This window comes from Rutilus rutilus (genome assembly GCF_951802725.1).
Source record: "Rutilus rutilus genome assembly, chromosome: 9".
Taxonomy (NCBI): Eukaryota; Metazoa; Chordata; class Actinopteri; order Cypriniformes; family Leuciscidae; genus Rutilus; species Rutilus rutilus.
In genome coordinates, this window is record NC_140223.1 from 9,653,876 (window position 1) to 9,671,233 (window position 17,358).

General features: G+C 36.2%; 2 long non-coding RNA genes across 2 annotated transcripts; one reads left to right on the top strand and one right to left on the bottom strand.

Moving 5' to 3' along the window:
* Positions 1-116: 116 nt before the first annotated feature.
* LOC311297532 lies at positions 117-1,851 on the bottom strand. The gene is made up of 3 exons (XR_014628823.1): positions 1,609-1,851; positions 778-879; positions 117-141 (listed from the first exon to the last, which is right to left on the bottom strand). It is a non-coding gene; the product is annotated as an uncharacterized lncRNA (long non-coding RNA).
* A 751-nt stretch (positions 1,852-2,602) lies between these two features.
* Positions 2,603-3,164, top strand: LOC311297320. Its single transcript, XR_014628803.1, has 3 exons — positions 2,603-2,702; positions 2,782-2,949; positions 3,034-3,164. It is a non-coding gene; the product is annotated as an uncharacterized lncRNA (long non-coding RNA).
* The last annotated feature ends 14,194 nt before the right edge of the window (positions 3,165-17,358 follow it).

Genomic DNA, 17,358 nt, shown 5'->3' on the forward strand with positions numbered 1-17,358 from the left:
GGTTGGCTCCTAAAAGAGCTGTTGAGTTTGATATTGGTAGAGCTTTAAAAAAAAGGACTAAGTAATCCTGCAAAACAGAAAGGAAGGTAATTGTAATACATTACTTGCAAATAGTCAGTTTATAACTGTAGGATATGTTTTCTGTAAAGAGTGTTGCATAATTAAATGTTAAAAGCATTTTTATGTAATAAGTTCACTGATATGTGGGCATTTCTATGAATAAAAGTATGTCTTTAATAGCAAGCAATAATCGTGAAAATGATTTACATGCAAACGGGACAGTTATCAGCAGTGTAACTGGTCTGATTATGACAAAATAATCGAGTATCTGATGTCATGTGACAAGTCAGATAAGCTTTTCCACTCTTGCAAACAGAGGTAGGTTATGAGGTGTGGAGAGACATCATGCATCACTGGAACATAAACAGACAGGGTCCAATTTGCAATTAATATAAACTTTCTGACAGTGTGTGTGACATCCGACAACTTTCCAAGAAGTGGCGCAACTGATTTACAAATGTCGCGATAAATATGTACAGGAATTGAGGCAGTAGCCAATGACAGCACTAGGAGTAAAAGCTGCAGGATTGTGTACGAGTATACACATATGTACGAGTATCGTACGAATTTGACAACTTGTTAAATCTTGTGAATTATTAAGACTTTCAGACTATGTTTGTACTGATTGGGCTATGGGTTTTGTGAGAAAAGTTAAATTTGAAACAACAAATGCTTGATAAAATGTTTGATTTAGGGTTAAAACCAACACATACATACCATTGTGAATATTTGCCTTTGCAGCTGTCCGTCTCCTCCGTTTACTTCTCCTCCAACAATAATGGAATGACTGAGTCCGAAAGGCCCTTTTGGTCTTTTCAGCTGAAAAAAGAGAAAAGAAAATATCATTATGTATAACATAGGATTATTTAAAGGGAAAAGTACTGATTTACCTTACAAATATTGGATGTTACATTATAAAGCCTTACAAGCATGGCAAGTGTTGTGGTTAATATGCATTTACAACAAATATCACTTTAAAACTATCAATACTGAGGTAAAAGCATGGTAAGTTTTGTGATTACTGTCCTTACTAAACCAATCACAGTAAAACTAAGGTTACTGAGGTTTAAAGCATGGTAAGTTTTGTGGTTACTGTCCTTTTACCACACCTATCACAGTAAAACTATGGTTACTGTGGTAAAAGCATGGTAAGTGTTGTGGTTACTGTGCATTTACAATAAGTACCACATTAAAACTACAAATAGTGTGGTAAAAGCATGGTAAGTTTTGTGATTACTGTCTTTTTACTACACTTATCACAGTAAAACTAATGTTACTGTGGTAAAAGCATGGTAAGTGTTGTTTTTACTGTGCTTCTACTACAAATACAACTTTGGAACTAATTGTACTATTTTTAATCTGATATGAATATCTAGGCCTATAGCACGTCACGTGACAGGCAGTGTTAATCACCCTGTTTTGAATTAGAAAGCAATGAAACGCAAAGTCTCCATGGAGATGGCAGATATAATGGCAGATTAATATCGACAAACAGAAAAGACATGATATCACACATTATTAGGATAGCGTATTTAGGTATTTACTTACCAACATCTGACACACGTGAACTGATGCCAAATATCGCGATGTGTTCGGAACGAGACTTCTTCAGCCCGATTTCCTACTGATAAAATATAATTTTAAAAATATCAATAAACAACAAAGCAATCCAGCTTCCCTGGCAATAAGACCGAAATAATAACATTAAAAAAAATACATAAAAATACATAAGATCTCGTGAATAAATGTTGATTAAACAGCTTCTCTGCTGCAGCCGACAGGCAGAAAGAATCGTGCTGTTATCACGAAAATAACGAAATAAACGTGTCCGTGGCACGAATCAATAGATTAAATTACGTGACCATATCACGAACTGCCGTGCGTTGTTAAAACTCACCGCTGAATGATCACGTGCGTTGTTAAACTCACCGCTGAATGATCACGTGCGTTGTTAAACTCACCGCTGAACGCGCTAAACCTTTGCGGGGACTTTGATATCAGATCGCGAGGGGTTTTAAACATCAAAAACCAGTTGGATGGCCAGATAAAAATGATCTGGGTGCCGCCATTTGACTCGCCCTGGCATAGATAATATTTTGTAGCCCAATGAGAAAAAAGGGAGTAAATAATTAAAACAAAATGAACAGCATTAGCTGCTACGTGTGAAAAGAAACCTGCTTTGGATGTATTATGTTAAGGACCAACGTAATAGCACTGCTTATATTAGGTTAAGGACCAACGTAATAGCACTGCTTATATGTTGGCATGTAACGTAATTGCGATTTGCAAAATAGTTTCCTCAGAACGTATTTCATGTGATACAGGGTTGGCATTATAATCTGAATTTGTAATTTGTTTCAGGAACTTCAAAAGATGAATAGCGAAGAATCTGAGAATAGACGCAGAAAGGTAAGTCTAAGTTAAGGAAATCAGGATGTTGCTGCCTTAAGACTTTATATATTTACTTTTTGTTCACTATTACCATTTGATTTTGAAACTTGCCTACATTATTTTAGGCTATAGATGAGAGACGAGCGCGAATGGCAAATTTACCTGAACTTGGTCATGGTGTGCCACTAAAAGTAAAATATCCAAGTGGCTTAATGAGGACCAGGAAATTTATTTTAAGTGAATCAATTGAGGTTGGTAAGGTTTATTTTATAGTTTTTTTTGGTGTGCAAAGTCTTCTGTGTTTAAAGGTGAAATAATCAAAATGTCTAGGCACTGTTTGACTTCGTTGGAGAGGTGGAGGACGCTACAGAATGGTTCCATATTCAGGAAGCCTTATCACCACCACTTAGAAATGACCTATGTGGAACCATTTTTGAAAGAAATATCAGAGGGTCAACCACACTTTTTGTCCAGTGGATTTCCTCCGAAGATGCAGAGGTAGATTTACAAAAAAAAATGTTTTTTTTTTTTTTTTTTTAATCTTTCTTAGCTTGTCATTTACTGTTTTATGTAATTCATCAGTTTATGCAGACCATTCTTACACCTGATGGCAATGACAACCATGATAAAGATGATTATAATTCTGGGACTGTCAGCCCATTGGATCAACCTAGCACCTCTAATGAACGTCTGGCATCGTTCTCCCCTCGATCAGAGCAGGAAGAGACTGTCCAGAAGTATGAATTAAAATGTTATAGTACCAGTTAACCCTTAGTCATCTCTATACCTGTATCCCATTTGATATACAATGTCATTTATCATTTGCATTCTTAATAATATTGTTTTCCAGGACCAACCTCCAAACAATACTAAGTCTCCTTTCAGCCAAGATAGATGATGATAGTCCCACTAGTAATCAGATCAATGTTGTAAGGGATTACTGAGAACATACTGAGAAGCACTGTTCAGGCTTTTAGTCGGCGACGATTTAACCTCGGAGCAAGACTGGATGTGATTTTTGTTGATGATACAAAAGTGGCGGAGGGGGCTGTGGACGGTGGTGGTCCAACTAGAGAGTACCTCAGATTACTCCTTAAGGCTGTCCAACAGTCTAGCATATTTGTGGGCCCTGAAAAAAGTAAGAGGTTGCAGCTCGACAGTGAAGGTAAGCATTTGAACTAAAGGTCTTATTTAAATGATTTCATAACATTAAGTCATTGTAGTTAATTATAATATTTTGGTAATTTTCTTTACAGCTTTGCACAAAGGTCTCTACAGGCAGATATCTCAAATGATATCAGTTTGTATAATTCATGGAGGAATGGGGCCACATTTCTTTTCAGAAAAGCTCTTTCTCCAGGTTTGTGGTAAACCCACGTGTCCTGCAACCTTGGATGAAGTAGATGATGAGACCTGTAGCGTTTATACGCCCACGTATAAATATTATTAATTATTATTCATAACGGAATATGACCAATAATTAATATTTTAATTATTTTTAATTATCTTCAGAATTTACTGTAGCAGAATCAATAGTATGATCATTTTATCAGTTCATCCAATGAACAGAAAGCATAAACAAGTATTAACTCTAGGAAATATAATATCTTCCTGGTCAAGAAAGAATTAATCCCCAGCTAACAATAAATTACGAAGTAAATTAAGGGTAACAGCATAGGTAACTTAAATCGAAGTTCAAGACAATAAATCTGATAAGCACACACGAGTAATCTCTTTTAAATACAAACAATACTTTGATTATATAGACTACTAACACATAAAGCTAATATCTAACACAAACACACGCACACACACACATACACATTCATACGCGTTGCAGAAAGGGATAGAGTGAGGAAAGAGTGGGTTTAAGAGTGAAAGGATGAAATCTCACGATTCCATATACACTAGACATGACCTGAACAAACCATCAATCATTAATTTAACCCTTCTATCGTTTTAGGCAGGTTATTAAAGTTATATAAATACACCAGTTAAGATTTTAGCCTGCATGGAGGTACTTGCGTATTTGCTTTTGGGGATTCCCTTTTTGTTGCGTGAAAGGGGTTTTCCCGGTCCGTTCGGTCTCCTCGTGCCTGATGTCTGGATCACGGGGTCAGTCACGTGGTGTGCTGGCGGAATGAAAGTCTTTGTTTGAAGCTGGCTTTGCAGAAGAAACGTGGCTCGAAATCTTGTCGCAAAACTTAACTTAGAACCGACACTCACAACGGAAAAGAAATGAAACTAAGAAAAGAAAGGAAATTGAGAGTAGATGATGATGGCTTGAATGAAGCTATTTAACCCATGTTCTTCAGATCTTGATTTGGGTTATTTCGTTTGCGCGTTTACATGGTTCCTATAGAGAGAGAGAGAGAGCTTCGAGAGCAGCGAGAGAGAGAGAGAGCGAGAGAGAGAGCTTTGTTTTTGGGTCTAAGGTTTTAAACTAAAATTTTGTCCAACCTCCAGGATGAGTTCTGGCCAATTAGACACTGGCTGAATTTAGGAGGTGACGTTCTTTTCAGTTCTGATCGTAAATCATGCTTATCTGTGCTCTCCTTACTAACAGAGAGAACAGGGGCCACAGTTTAGACATGATTTCTAATTAAAAGAAGATCAAAACATATTACACCGATATCATTCAAGCCATCTTGCTAGTTGTGTTCGTAAGATAGCATTGATATGAAACAGTACACACTTTCATTCATTCACTCCTTCTAATAGTTAATATAATAACTATTACCTGAATTAAATGGGATCAAAACATATTATCTTATTAAAATATACATATAAGTGGTGGAAACAACCCAGGATTAGGTAGTTGCATGATTGTTTGATCATGAGTCCATTGAAAATTGTTCTTGAATGATTTTATGTATAGTTATTGATAAGAATCAGTTCTCTGGTGAAGAGACAGAACTCTGTTTGTTCAGAGGTCTTAATGAGGAGGTGTTCAGGAATGTTGTCGGGGGTTTCAGTAACATCTGCTGGTGTCGATTCTTCTTCTAAAGGGTCTTTTGCAGACTCTCTGGCACCGGGATGGGTGACTTATGGCTCTGGTCTTGGTGATTTGACTCTGGAATGTGCGGACACTGTCTTTATCTTAACCAGTCCGTATTAGGCCACAAAGCTAGCCATTGACCAGTTATGTGTTAGTGCCGGGGGCTCCTTCAATTAGTCAGACCGGTGATGATCATGAGACGTTCTGAACAAATCTTCCCCCCTCAGTCATCGAGAAGTAGAGAATTTGAATTAATATTCAAAAAGAAGATTAGTTGGTGGTTGCTTTCTACCCATTGTCGCTACAGACCTTTAAAGAAATGCTTTGCAAAGTAAGCATTTTTCTTAAACCGCAGCGAACAAAATTTGGAAGTTATGCCCCATTAAAGGAATAGTTCACCCAAAAATGAAAATTCTGTCATTTACTCTCCCTCAAGTTGTTCCAGACCTGTATGACTTTTTCTTCTACTGAACACAAAATATATTTTTAAGAAAGTCGGTAACCAAACGACTGATGGTCCCCATTGACTTCCATAGTAGGGAAAAAAAAATACTATGGATGTCAATGGGGACCAGCAACTGTTTAATTACCAACCTTCTTTAAAATATCTTTTGTGTTTAGCAGAAGAAAGGAAATCATACAGGTTTGGAACAACTTGAGGGAGAGTAAATGATGACAGAATTCAGAAATCATTTTTGGGTGAACTATCCCTTTAACCCTCTGATGGTCTTCGTTTAGCAGTCACACTGGGGGCCTTCCCGGTCATAAATGACCGGACACCTAAAAATGAAACTTCCTCCATCCCAGTAAAAACCAATGCAATTTATTTTTGTTCTATAATATTTATTCTTTTTAATTTAGAATTTTGAGACAATTTGATTGAACTTATTAATATTTATGCAATATTTATAGTCCATTTTTTGACATTGAAAATGATGATTTTTTTTTTTTTTTTTGCCAAAAAAAATAAAAAAATTCTATGCAGTATTTTCGGGTAAAATAGAGACTAGGCTTTCAGAAAAAAAATTTAAATAAAAAAAAATTCATCAATTTATTAATCATAAAATTAAATAAAACATGATATTGCATGGGTTTACCACTAGATGCCTGTATAGCTCTAAATGGAGATGTTTGTGAATTCTAGTTGTTTTTGGACCAAATTACTTACTTTTAAGATGTGGATTGAATGTATTTTTTTAGAAATTCTCAAATAATACTTTTTGCCAAGGTTTATAACATTTTATTAATTATTATTTTAATAATTTTAATAATTATTATATTAATTATATATACATATATTAATTATAATTATTAGTTATGTTATGTTTTTCACTCTTGATGTTTTAGAGCTTCACCCCTTCATTGCTGAGCATTTTTTTTCTGCATCGTGGCTGATTTGTAGAGAATTTTTGTGTTTTTGTCAATTTCCCATTCATTTCCTATGGGGGTAATTTTGACCGAAGACCAAAATCATAACTAATTTTTTTACGACCACTTAGCATGCTCGGATCATGAACTCAATTTTTTTGTGTGTTCACATACCTAATGCCAGAAAAGTCACCAAGTTTACACCCTTGGACTTCTTCAAGAAATGCAGACACACACAGATCTGTTTCACACCATATTTGTTGAAGACAAAAAACCACTGAGATCTTCAGACCTGACATCACTTTTTGAAGTAAACCTGTCAGATCAAGACACCTATAAGAGAGAACTAGAGACCAGGACCTTGTGCTTCTGGAGAGACTGGATCATTGATGTTGAAGGTATTTACAAAGGTGTTTTTTTTTTACATATTTTGTCCTATAAAGTTTTATACACGGCTTCTGTATTCACTATACATTTACATGTGATTAAATGTGTGATATTGCTTTTATAAAGTGGTTCATCCAACAGGTAAGTGACATTTCACACAAATATTGATAGATCTTACCTCTATCTCGGTTCCAAAAGAAGAGAGCCGTTAGAGATGTCATTGCTTGTCTTAAATAACAGTATTAATACTAAATTAAAGCTGCAAGCAGCGATGAAAGGGCCCTCGCACCCGTGCCATCAACACTCGGTGGTTTTAGGAAGACAGAGCATGGTTGGGAAATGTACATTTAAGGAGGTATATATAGTAAGAGTATGTCAAAGTCAGTTACAAAATGTTTTGTATAATGGTGATAATAGCATGCTTCATGACTCAGCTAAGTGTTGCTAGCATGTTTAGTCTGTTTCTAGCATGCTCAGTACACAATAATTATGTGGTTAGTACTGCATTACTGTGTTAACCATGTCAGTTTCTGTTGCCAGTAGGTGGCGTTATGACTATAACTGAATATGAGCATGGATGTGTGTTCAGGACAGAACTCTTATCAAACGTGTGAAGTTTGGTGCAAATTGGACATTGCCTTCTTGAGTAACAACAAAGTCATGTTTCATTGAATTAGCCTTCTTTAGCACTTAGCTAAGCATTGTTAGCATGTTTTAACATGTTTCTAGCATGTTTAGAACTCAATGGCATTTTTAACATGTTGCTAGAACGGCATCAACGTGTTAAACATGTCACTTCCTGTTGCCAGTAGGTGGCGCTATTACTAGAACTGAACATTCTCATGCAGATGTGTTCAGGCCATGACTCTTATCAAAAGTGTGAAGTTTGGGGCAGATTGGACATTCCATGCCTGAGTTACAGCAAATTCCTATTTAATTGCAATAATAGCATGCTTTAGCACTTAGCTAAGAGTTTGCTAGCATGTTTTAGCATGTTTCTAGTATGTTGTTAGCATGTTTAACACTTGCTGGCACTTTTTTATATGTTATTAGGAGTCCATAACAGTGTTAACATGTCACTTCCTGTTGCCAGCAGGTGGCGCTATGACTGTAACTGAATATAAGCATGGTCATGTGTTCAGGACAGAACGCTTATCAAAAGTGTGAAGTTTGACGCAGATTGGACATTCCATGCCTGAGTTACAGCAAATTCATATTTAATTGCAGTAATATCATTCTTTAGCACTTAGCTAAGTGTTTGCTAGTATGTTTTAACATGTCTCTAGTATGTTGGTAGGATGTTTAGCACCTACTGGCATTTTTTTATATGTTATTAGGAGTCAAGAACAGTGTTAAACGTCACTTCCTGTTGCCAGCAGGTGGCGCTATGACTATAACTAAATATGAGCATGGACATGTGTTCAAGAGATAACTCTTATCAAACGTGTGAAGTTTGGGGTAGATTGTACATTGCCTTCTTGAGTAACAACAAAGTCCTGTTTCATTGAATTAGCATGCTTTAACACTTAGCTAAGTATTGCTAGCATGTTTTAATATGTTTCTAGCATGTTTAGAACTCAATGGCATTTTTAACATGTTGCTAGAACGGCATCAACGTGTTAAACATGTCACTTCCTGTTGCCAGTAGGTGGCGCTATTACTATAACTGAATTTGAGCATAGACGTGTGTTCAGGCCATGATTCTTATCAAACGTGTGAAGTTTGGGGCAGATTGGACATTCCATGCCTGAGTTACAGCAAATTCATATTTAATTGCAGTAATAGCATGCTTTAGCACTTAACTGAGTGTTTGCTAGCATGTTTCTAGTATGTTGCTAACCTGTTTAGCACTTGCTGGCTCTTTTTTATATGTTATTAGGAGACCACAACAGTGTTAAACATGTCACTTCCTGTTGACAGCAGGTGGCGCTATTACTATAACTGAATATTCTCATGTAGATGTGTTCAGGCCATGACTCTTATCAAATGTGTGAAGTTTGGGGCAGATTGGACATTCCATGCCTGTGTTACAGCAAATTCCTATTTAATTGCAGCAATAGCATGCTTTAGCACTTAGCTAAGTGTTTGCTAGCATGTTTTAGCATGGTTCTAGTATGTTGTTAGCATGTTTAACACTTGATGGCACTTTTTTTATATGTTTTTATATGTCCACAACAGTGTTTAACATGTCACTTCCTGTTGCCAGCAGGTGGCACTATGACTGTAACTGAATATGAGCATGGTCATGTGTTCAGGACAGAACGTTTATTAAAAGTGTGAAGTTTGGTGCAGAATGGACATTGCCTTCTTGCGTAACAACAACATCCTGTTTCATTGAATTAGCATGCTTTAACACTTAGCTAAGTATTGCTAGCATGTTTTAACATGTTTCTAGCATGTTTAGAAGTCAATGGCATTTTTAACATGTTGCTAGAATGGCATCAACGTGTTAAACATGACACTTCCTGTTACCAGTAGGTGGCGCTATTTCTATAACTGAATATTCTCATGTAGATGTGTTCAGGACAGAACGCTTATCAAAAGTGTGAAGTTTGGGGCAGATTGGACATTCCATGCCTGAGTTACAGCAAATTCCTATTTAATTGCAATAATAGCATGCTTTAGCACTTAGCTAAGAGTTTGCTAGCATGTTTTAGCATGCTTCTAGTATGTTGTTAGCATGTTTAGCACTTGCTGGCACTTTTTTATATGTTATTAGGAGTCCATAACAGTGTTAAACATGTCACTTCCTGTTGCCAGCAGGTGGCGCTATGACTATAACTGAATATGAGCATGGTCATGTGTTCAGGACAGAACTCTTATCAAACGTGTGAAGTTTGGGGCAGATTGGACATTCCATGCCTGAGTTACAGCAACTTCCTGTTTCATGGCGAAACATCGAAATTTGTCAGGCCGCCGAGGACCCGCCCTTCGACGAAAACTCAAGATCTTCGCAATTTAACGTCGCAAAGGCCTTAAGATTACACTCACCAAATTTGAAGATGATCAGATTAAAACTGTAGGAGGAGTTCGTTAAAGTACGAGGCCTGAAAATGGCAAAAACTGCACAAAAATCTGAGAGGAAGTTCAAAATGGCTGACTTCCTGTTGTGTTTAGGGCTATGCTCCAAGAGACTTTTTTGTAGGTATTAGGTCATTACATGTATGTACCGAATTTCGTGCACGTACGTGGAACGTTGCGGGAGGCGCACTCCGTTGAACTTTTATAGGTGGCGCTATCGAGCCATTTTGCCCCGTCCAATTCTGAAACCTATATCAGATGTAAATTTTCGCCAGTTCTGACGCGTGTGCAAAGTTTTGTGAGTTTTCGAGCATGTTTAGGCCCTCAAAAATGCAATTAAATGCGGAGAAGAATAATAATAAATATAGCTGCGAGCAGCGATTACGGGCCCAAGCCGGTGGCACCGCAACCCCGGTGCCTTTAGTTACCTAAAGGCACCGGGGTGGCGGTACCGCCGGCTTTGGCCCTCCATCGCTGCTCGCAGCTATATTTATATATATATATATATATATATATATATATATATATATATATATATATATATATATATATATTATACAAACATATATATATATATATATATATATATATATTATACAAACATATATATATATATATATATATATATATTATACAAACATATATATATATATATATATATATATATATATACCGTTCAAAAGTTTGGGGTCAGGAAGATTTTTAATGTTTTTAGGAGAAGTCTCTTCTGCTCACCAAGGCTGCATTTATTTGATTAAAAATACAAACAAAAACAGTAATATTGTGAAATATTATTCCAATTTAAAACAGCTGTTTTCTATTTTAAAATATTTTACACTGTAATTAATTTATGTGATCAAAGCTGAGTTTTCAGCATCATTACTCCCGTCTTCAGTGTCACATGATCCTTCAGAAACCATTCTAATATGATGATTGATGGTCAATAAATATTAATTATTATTTTCAATGTTGAAAACAGTTGTGTACAGATTTTTCTTCAAAATGCGTTGATGAATGTAAAGTTCAAAAGAACAGCATTTATTTCAAATATAATTTTTTTAACATTATAAATGTCTGTACTGTAACTTTTGATCAGTTTAACTCATTCTCGATGAATAAAAGTATTGATTTATTTTATTTCTTTCCCCCAAAAATAAAATTAAAATTATTACTGACCCCAAACTTCTGAACGGTAGTGTTTAATGTTACAAAAGCTTTAGATTTCAGATAAATGCTGTTCTTTTGAACTTTCTATTCATCAAAGACTGTACACAACTGTTTTCGACATTTAAAATAATAATGAATGTTTCTTGAGCATCAATCATCATATTAGAATAATTTCTGAAGGATCATGTGACAGTGACGACTGGAGTAATGATGCTGAAAACTCAGCTTTGATCACAGGAATAAATAACAGTTTAAAATATATTAAAATAGAAAGCAGCTGTTTTAAATTGGAATACTATTTTACAATATTACTGTTTCTGTTTGTATTTTTAATCAAATAAATGCAGCCTTGGTGAGCAGAAGAAACTTCGCTTAAAAATCTTACTGACGCCAAATTTTTGAAAAGTAGTGTATATATATTATATAAAAATGTAAGGGATAAGACACAGATCATTTTACTTGCCTGACCTGATTAGAACAATGAAAAAAACTTAAATGAAAAAATAACTTGGGAATCACTAAAACGAGGGCGCGATTGAACAGTGGACACATAAAAACATACTCTGTCATTTTGTTCAGAACATCATTCAAACTGCAAAGTGTTAACTTATATTTTTGTACAGTAGCAATAAAACACAACATTGTGCTTTTTTTAAATACATTCAAGCAATCCGCCCCGAATACGAAACTAAAATGCTCACGGCTGCACAGGCATTCATAATGGTGCGCGTCCTCAGCGAGGAACGAGCAGAACAGAGTCAACGTTTTTTAGGTCATTCCTCCTTCCATAGAAATTTATTGAAAACGCTCGCTCTGCTCCGCACCATTATCAATGTCCGTGCGGACGAACATATTTTACTTTCGTTTTTAAGTTAGCGATTAAAAAGCCCCCAGCAGTGTCACACGTCAGTTAACCGGTGGTAAAATATTCTCACCGTCACATACCTAGTATATTTTTATATAGATATAATAGGCCTACCTGATTTTGAACACAAGAGGGCAGTATAGCACTATGTTTGACTTTATTTATTTATTGTTTAGACTAAACAACCATTCTGGCAGTTTTTAAACTTAAACTTCATTCTTAAATTGAAAAAAAAGAATAAAATGAATTAAGTTCTGATATTTGTATACTTTTATATAGTAATAAATGGTGTATAATTACATTTTTAGAATATATGAGCCTTTGAGTGTTTCCTTTTTTGACAATACTTTAATCCCTCACCATAGCAAAACCGTTTGAGATATTTATTATCCGTTCACAATTTAGCATCATTAATATATTTTTATCATGTTGAAAAAGTTTAGTTGGAATAAAATAAACCACTTAGATAAAGGTGGCTAAAAATTCAGAGGCTGATTTTGCAAAAAAATCCACATTCAGATCAAAATATCTGACTTCCTGATGGTCAGAGCTAATGACTTTAAATTAGAAAGTTGTCCGGGTCGATGAGACCAATGTACGTACTGATTTTTGTTACTTGTATACAACTAACCCCCCCACTTTTGTCAAAAGCATTTTGAAAGTGACACACTTCCTGCTGCCAGTTGGTGGCGCTATAACTTTGACTCACAATAGTTACATCCATCTGATCGGCCTCTTTCCACGAACACACTGTTGAAGTTTCATCAAGATCAGTTAATGTATGCAGAAGTTATACCACTTCGTGTTTCTCTTTTCTCGCCATAAATTCGTTTCCTCGCCACGGCCAAACCGTTCGAGATATCAAAAATCCGTCTGCAATTTAACATCCTCAATGTCTTGACTTCATGCACACCGAGTATGGTGGGGATTGGATGAATTTTCTAGGAGGAGTATTTCACATTCCACAGCAAGCGTTCTCCAAACAACCCATAATAGCCGACTTCCTGTTGGGCTGGCGTAAAACTTGACCAGGGGAAAGTTGTTCGGCCCGATGAGATCTATATGTGTACCGAGTTTCATATTAATTCATGCAAGCGTGTTTGATCTATGGACCAAGTTTTGGGACCCCGTTCAAGGGGGCGCTGTTGAGCCCCCCTGCCACGCCCGGGTACCAGCTTCAGCCCGTCCCTGATGGCAGGGGGTTCTGACTTGTGTGCAAAGTTTCAAGAGTTTTTGAGCACGTTAAGGACCCCAAAAGCCCCTGAAACCTTGATTAACAATATAAAAGCAATAGTCAAATCCCCCCCTCCCCTCACACACACAGAGACACAGAGAGAGGGAGAGAAAATTCTTCAGAAAATCCACATTCAAACCAAAATATCTCTCTTCCTGTTGGTCAGAGATAGTTAGTGTAAATTAGAAAGTTGTCCGTCTTGATGAGAACAATACACATACCAAGTTGTGTTGCTGTTGATAAAACTAACCCCCCCACTTATGACTAAAGGTGGCGCTACTGAGCCCCTCACCACGCCCGTTTCTGAAACTTTGCACATGTCTACTAGGTAATAAATGTAATGTGTCTGTCGAGTTTCATGCAATTTCAAGCATGCTAAGAGTCTCAAAAGCATCAAAAAAGAATATTGATGTTTGATGCGTTGCCATGGCAACAGTATTAAAGATATCAAAAATCCTTTCACAGTTCTACATCTGCCTTGTGTTTACATTATACACATAAAGTTTGAAGCAAATCGGGTAAAAATAAGAGGGTGATTTCAAAGCATTTTGAAAGTGACACACTTCCTGCTGCCAGTTGGTGGCGCTATAACTTTGACTCAAAAAAGTCACATCCATGTGATCGGCCTCTTACAATGAACACACTGCTGAAGTTTAATCAAGATCAGTTAATGTATGCAGAAGTTATAACACACTTCCTGTTTCCATTATTCGCCATAAATTCGTTTCCTCGCCACGGCCAAACCGTTCGAGATATCAAAAATCCCCTGGCAATTTTTCATCCTCAATGTCTTGACTTCATGCTGACCGAGTTTGGAGCCGATTGGATGAATTCCCTAGGAGGAGTACATTAAATTCCACAGCATGCGTTTCCAAACAACCCATAATAGCCGACTTCCTGTTGGGCTGGCGTAAAACTTAGAGCACGAAAGTTGTTCGGCCCGATGAGATCCATATGTGTACCGAGTTTCATATTATTACATGCAAGCGTGTCTGATTTATGGACAAGTGTTCGGATCCCGTTCCAGGGGGCGCTGTCGAGCCCCCCTGCCACGCCCGGGTACCAGCTTCAGCCCGGCCCTGATGGCCGTGCGTTCTGACCCGTGTGCAAAGTTTCAAGAGTTTTCGAGCATGTTAAGGACCCCCAAAGTGCCCGAGAAGTAGAAAAAAAAAATAATAATAATAACAAAATATAGCTGCGAGCAGCGATTACGGGCCCAAGCCGGTGGCACCGCAACCCCGGTGCCTTTAGTTACCTAAAGGCACCGGGGTGGCGGTACCGCCGGCTTTGGCCCTCCATCGCTGCTCGCAGCTATATTTATATATATATATATATATATATATATATGTATGTATGTATGTATATATATATATATATATATATATATATATATATATATATATATATATATTATTGTTCAAAAGTTTGGGGTCAGTAAGATTTTTAATGTTTTTAGGAGAAGTCTCTTCTGCTCACCAAGGCTGCATTTATTGATTAAAAATACAAACAAAAACAGTAATATTGTGAAATATTATTCCAATTTAAAACAGCTGTTTTCAATTTTAAAATATTTTACATAGTAATTCATTTCTGTGATCAAAGTTGAGTTTTCAGCATCATTACTCCAGTCTTCAGTGTCACATGATCCTTCAGAAATCATACTAATATGATGATTGATGCTCAATAAATATTCATTATTATTTTCAATGTTGAAAACAGTTGTGTACAGATTTTTTTTTTTTTAAATGCTTTGATGAATGTAAAGTTCAAAAGAACAGCATATATTTCAAATATATATATTTTTAACATTATAAATGTCTTTACTGTAACTGTTGATCAGTTTAACTCATCCTTCATAAATAAAAGTACTGATTTATTTTATTTCTTTCCCCCAAAAATAAAATTTTAATTATTACTAACCACAAACTTTTGAGCGGTAGTGTTTAACGTTACAAAAGCTTTAGATTTCAGATAAATGCTGTTCTTTTGAACTTTCTATTCATCAAAGACTGTACACAACTGTTTTCGACATTTAAAATAATAATGAATGTTTCCTGAGTATCAATCATCATATTAGAATAATTTCTGAAGGATCATGTGACAGTGACGACTGGAGTAATGATGCTGAAAACTCAGCTTTGATCACAGGAATAAATAACAGTTTAAAATATATTAAAATAGAAAGCAGCTGTTTTAAATTGGAATACTATTTTACAATATTACTGTTTTTGTTTGTATTTTTATCAAATAAATGCAGCCTTGGTGAGCAGAAGAAACTTCTCTGTTATGTGCGCGCCACAGACTGCACGCACGTCCGCTTAGAGTTCCGCCTTTTGCCTTCCGTCAATATTACGTTATTAGAAAAATATTTTTTTAGAGAATCGATTTTTTGACATTTGTGAATCGATTCAGAATCGTCCACGTCCGCATCGCGATGCATCTAAGAATCAATTTTTTCTCCCACCCCTAGATTTCATACAACAGGTTAATAAACAGTTACAATTAAGTCACTTACATTATAGATGCAATGTTGACTGTTTTTGTTCTGTTTCAGCAGCGAAAATAGTTAAACAAAGATCCCGGCAGAACCATCACGTATCACGTGTTTTCTCATAACTGAACGATTCAGCATTTTTAACGAATCGGTTGACTCAAAGATTGAATGATCAATCCATAAACATCTGTCTTAATCATGATCGACTCATTCGAACGAATCGTTTGAACGAATTAATCAATGACTCGCTTATTAAGATGGATGCCTGGCGACACCTAATGGCGGTTTAGTGTTGTTTAAAAGCATCATTCTTTCCCACATGTGTGTGATTTGTGTGTGCAACATTATCATTATTTTTCTTTCACTATTATATTAGCGATTTAAAAGCACCCACTCGTGTCACACGTCGATTAACCGGTGGGAAAATATCCTCAGACACATACCTAATAAATGTATATTTAAATACAATATTGGCCTACCTGGTAAAAAGTTTTATATACTATTTTGATGTCCTTTTGGACACAAGAGGGCAGTATAGCCCTATGTTTGCTTTTTTGTTGAACCAAATAGCACTAAATAGCCTGTTTTTAACTTTTTCATTCTTCTTGAATTGCAAAAACAGAATAAAATGGGTTTAGTTGTGATATTTGTATACTTTTATATAGAAATAAATGGTATATAATTACATTTTTAGAAGATTTTTACTTTAATCCCTCGCCATAGCAAAACCGTTTGAGATATTTATTATCCATTCACAATTTAGCATATTTAATGTAGTTTCATCATGTTGAAAAAGTTTGGTACGAATAAAATAAATAGTTTAAGAGGAGTGGCTAAAAATTCAGAGGCTGATTTTGCAAAAAAATCCACATTCAGACCAAAATATCTGACTTCCTGATGGCCAGAGCTATTGAATGTAAATTAGAAAGTTGTCCGGCTTGATGAGAACAATATAGAAACTATTTTTTCTTTACTGTAGTTAAAAGTAACCCCCCCACTTTTGTCAAAAGCATGTTGAAAGTGACACACTTCCTGCTGCCAGTTGGTGGCGCTATAACTTTGACTCACAATAGCTACATCCATCTGATCGGCCTCTTACCACGAACACACTGCTGAAGTTTCATCAAGATCAGTTAATGTATGCAGAAGTTATTCCACTTCCGTGTTTCTCTTTTCTCGCCATAAATTCGATTCCTCGCCATAGCCAAACCGTTCGAGATATCAAAAATCCGTCCGCAATTTAGCATCCTCAAAGTCTTGACTACATGCACACCGAGTTTGAAGGGGACACGGTGAATTTTCTAGGAGGAGTATTTCACATTCCACAACAAGCGTTTTCCAAACAACCCATAATAGCCGACTTCCTGTTGGGC